The sequence below is a fragment of the Anomaloglossus baeobatrachus genome, chromosome 6, assembly GCF_048569485.1.
Source record: "Anomaloglossus baeobatrachus isolate aAnoBae1 chromosome 6, aAnoBae1.hap1, whole genome shotgun sequence".
NCBI classification, from domain to species: domain Eukaryota; kingdom Metazoa; phylum Chordata; class Amphibia; order Anura; family Aromobatidae; genus Anomaloglossus; species Anomaloglossus baeobatrachus.
Genome location: NC_134358.1, coordinates 361,542,519 through 361,547,182, shown reverse-complemented (window position 1 = coordinate 361,547,182; position 4,664 = coordinate 361,542,519). Strand labels below are relative to the sequence as shown.

The 4,664-nt window shown below is 43.2% G+C and overlaps 1 pseudogene; it reads right to left on the bottom strand.

The window, feature by feature from the left end:
- Positions 1–1,761: 1,761 nt before the first annotated feature.
- Positions 1,762–4,323, bottom strand: LOC142243923 (SPOC domain-containing protein 1-like; annotated as a pseudogene).
- Between the last annotated feature and the right edge of the window lie 341 nt (positions 4,324–4,664).

Genomic DNA, 4,664 nt, shown 5'->3' with positions numbered 1-4,664 from the left:
GTAAAACATGGTGGAGGCAACGTGATGCCATGGGCATGCATGGCTTTCAATGGCACTGGGTCACTTGTGTTTATTGATGACATAACAGCAGACAAGAGTAGCCGGATGAATTCTGAAGTGTACCGGGATATAATTTCAGCCCAGATTCAGCCAAATGCCGCAAAGTTGATCGGACGGCGCTTCATAGTACAGATGGACAATGACCCCAAGCATACAGCCAAAGCTACCCAGGAGTTCATGAGTGCAAAAAAGTGGAACATTCTGCAATGGCCAAGTCAATCACCAGATCTTAACCCAATTGAGCATGCATTTCACTTGCTCAAATCCAGACTTAAGACGGAAAGACCCACAAACAAGCAAGACCTGAAGGCTGCGGCTGTAAAGGCCTGGCAAAGCATTAAGAAGGCGGAAACCCAACGTTTGGTGATGTCCATGGGTTCCAGACTTAAGGCAGTGATTGCCTCCAAAGGATTCGCAACAAAATATTGAAAATAAAAATATTTTGTTTGGGTTTGGTTTATTTGTCCAATTACTTTTGACCTCCTAAAATGTGGAGTGTTTGTAAAGAAATGTGTACAATTCCTACAATTTCTATCAGATATTTTTGTTCAAACCTTCAAATTAAACGTTACAATCTGCACTTGAATTCTGTTGTAGAGGTTTCATTTCAAATCCAATGTGGTGGCATGCAGAGCCCAACTCGCGAAAATTGTGTCACTGTCCAAATATTTCTGGACCTAACTGTATGTGCGTGTGACACTGCCGTACCGATAATGTTCGCAACGGCAGCGATCACCAAATGTCGCATGTACGATGATGGGGGCGGGTGCTATTGCACCCTTTACTGTTGCCTGACCTTAATTTTTGGAAATATGTACACTCCAAGTAGAGTATCCAAGTTGGCTTTGGTCTGTAGTGCCATAGGTATGGGAGCACGAGCCCTACGCCTGTCTTTTATCTTGCTGTATGTGGTGAAGGTAGAAATTCTGGCTCAGGCCTTGATCCTGGGCCAATCCCGTGCTACTATGTTGCTTTGTTGGGCTATTTGTAGTTTGTGCCAAATTTTGACACTTTTCCTGTTGCCTGACCTTAATTTTTGGAAATATGTAGGGTCTCCAAGTTAGCTTTGGTCTATAGTGCTACGGTTCTGGGAGCAAGAGCCCTATGCCTGTCTGTCATGCATCTCGATATTATTCACTTTTAAATGCCAAGCCACATCCTGTGAGTTGCATGGACCATACCTTTAATGCTTTTTGGGGAGGGGGGCAATTGATGCTACTGTACTGCTGTCTGCCTGAAAAGATTTTTAAGATTTTTATTTTCATATGTTGTGAACAATACCAATTTTAACAAATGGTAAAAATATAAAACCATATTTAAAAATGCTCTGTCAAACTTTTTATATTTAACAGTGTTAAAACAAATATCTTTCAAAAAAGAATGATTTCTCCAAACTTAGTCTAAAATCTTAAGAAATGTGGTAGAAACCTAATGGTATGTTACTTTTAAAAAGTATTAGGGTTGCAGCCAGATGGACCACACATGGTCGATGGATGAAACATGCCAGATAAATTGTTACCATAGAAACAGGAGCCTGAAAAGTAGGGATATAATGGCCAAACAGCGCCTGCTGCTGGTTTGAGGTTTGTAGGAGTAGTCTGAAAATTATTGTTGTTTTGTTCAGCAGTACCCTGCAGGTTATTTTTCAGAAAACACAAAATATTCATCAGCTCTGACCACTTCTCCCACCCCAGTGATCTGCTAACCCCTTAGTGACAGCTTTTCTTCTTCCATTTCCTTCTCCTTCCTTTCTACATCTTCTACTATAGAAGTGAATATGTCATCAGGAATATCCAAGTGCTCCTCTTTCGGTACTTTGGTGACCTCTCTGGGACATGAAGACCAGCATAGATGTTTTGGAATAAGTAGAGCCAGTAAAATGTGAGGATGTTAATACTCGAGACCTGGCCCCCCTAAGGGGTGAAGTTTGACAGGTATTGGCTGCCATGCTGGAAGTGGAATTGAAAAGGCCTCCATTCTTGTGGGTATTGATAATTACATATATCAGTTAGAAGTTCAGGTAGGAAAAGAGTCGACTATAGAACATCATTGGAGGTCCAGGGCTAGAAACGCAGAAGGCACATATTTTTAGTGTTTGCAAGCCAGATAATATCCACATCTTACCAGACTGATTCCTGGCAGATGAAGCCTTTATTTGTGATCATATTTGGTAATTTCTGACAAAGCCTGGCGCTATAACCCAACACTTGCACAGCTTTCCCTTGGAATTGCTTAATAGAAAATATCTGATTCAAACTTTTCCATATTGCAGATTGAGATGAGGAGGCGCTCTGACTTTTACCACATAGGACATCACTTTCCATGATTTCAATGACTTCTCCTGCCTTTGAGAATTGAAATTTCTACCTATGGTGGTTTTCTTTGCCATTCATGATTGGTGATTTTACTGTTCTCCATTGGCCCATATTATTCATATCTGAAGGTTTGATTTTCCCTATTTAAATAAGACATTCGAGGTCCAAAAGGTGACTTTTGTGGTGAGCTATTGTATCTGTTGTGTCTTCAGTTATGTTATCAACATCTGAACTCAGTGAATATTTGATTTTGTAGCACCCACGGGGCAAGGGGTTGTAGTACTCGTCACTGGGCCGATGATGTTGGGTCAGGGGGATGTCATGGGTGGCTCTTTCGTGACCCCGAAGTGTACAATAAAGAAGGTTGGGAGGAATGATGATGGAGATTTGTCTCGTGGCGCCAACTGCGGTATGCGGCTAGGGAATTACCCGCCACTGCTGTCGCTGTCCTCCGGGGCGGATGGTTGTAGCAGCCAAGATGTTTCTGCTCCCCACAGGTGGACCCGGCCCCAGGGAGGATGATGAGGGTTGTAGTCTATGGTGTTGTATACTGGGGAGTGGGGCTGAGGACACTGACAGTAACTGTACGACATAGGCTGGTAGTTTCCTTTTACCTTTTACTGGTCAGTTGTTATGGTCCCAGGTTACAGTGGTCCGGTCAGCTGGGAAGCAGTGAGAAATCCCTTCTCTGCCAGATACGTTGGAGGCCTTCCTTAGTGAGCTCTGACTATGGGTCGCTGCGGCCTGGAGCAGTACAGCGTCCCTCTTTCTAGGTGTAATTTTCCTTGTCCCTTGTGGTGGGCAGCATGAGTCGGCTGTAGGGCACGCTAGTACTTCTGTGGCCCCGGGTTCTACTATGTTACTGTGCCTTGGGAGCCTCCGGGTTTACTGCTGCGCCGTTAGTACTCGACAGTCGAGGACTTCGGTGTCCTGATTCAGCGCTCGGTCCTGGAAAGCTTGAGCCAGCTCTCTTACAGCAACCGTTCTCTTTCACTGCTACTAGAGTTCTAAGTTTTCTCTTCCTGTTCCTCTCTCTAACTCCTCCCCAGCCCAGAATGCACAGGGAAGCTTGCACCAAACAGGACTTGAGCTCCCCCTTCTGGTCTGATTAGGAAGTGTTGTGTGTGATTGTACCTGGCATAGAGGTCTCCCCGCTGCTTCCAGGCATAGCATTGCCCTCCGGTGAGGAGAACAACGCCACTGTGGCTCCCATGAGCACTAGGGTGCCACAATTTTCCAAGGAGCATCAGACTGATCTTCCAAGGCAAACATTCTGATCTGGTGAGTTATCAATTGCTATCAGCCCCTTGTGTGTGAGTTTTATCGTTTCCTTCTCCACTTTCTCAATGATCTCCAAAGTATGCTGCTTCTCTTGGTTTCTCCAATCAGCTAACTGTTGGCGAGCCATTTCTGTAGCGGTCATCTGAACAAGACCTTGTGGAGCGATCTCACCTAATGCCACACATTGAAAGAAACCCTTATTTTTGTGGTACTTTAGATCGAATAGGATATTTCTTTCCTTAGTTTTTTACCTTACACTAGTATCACGATAAAGGCTAAATATGTCTTCTTCAACATTTTCAGACACTTTTTTTAATGTTTACAAGGTTAGATACTGGGTCTCCTTAATCCTTCTCGTCAGGACTTCATACAGTGCCTGCACTGTGCTGCTGCGAACAGCTTTAGGGGACTTTGCTAGAAACAAAGGGAATCATGCATTCTCCACTTCAAATATGCTCTTCTTGGATTTTCTTTTTCCCAATATCTCTTTTGGATTTGTTGGAGGACCCAATCCTTGCAGATTGTCAGTTCACCAAGTTACAGGAAGCATATTTTTGACCTTCACCTTGGTAAGTTGTCCTCCGCAAATCAGAACATTAACTTCATTGGATAATCCTGTACCAATTATCTCTAGGTCCAACTCTGTCAGAAGGTTGCTGTAACTCATCTATTATCTCCACCTCCTTGGAATCTGCATTCCAGGGTCCCAACTGAATGCAAGAATCATCTTGAGTTCCATTTTTTACATTATACACTCCCTGACAGACATTCTGTCGCTTATCCGTGTTATGTAAATAAAATCTTATAACCTGACTTTAAATTCATCCACTGATTTTGTAAATTACTCTTTTGAAAGCTGAAACCTTCCCAAATTTAGTCCTGGTTCTGAAAATAAAGTTGCTGAAATGTTGACCATTTAATAAACACATAAATGTCAGATTTTGGCAAGACAAAAGTTTTGTCGCCTTGTCATATAATGCACCCAATCCTAGTTTACATCCTCATCTA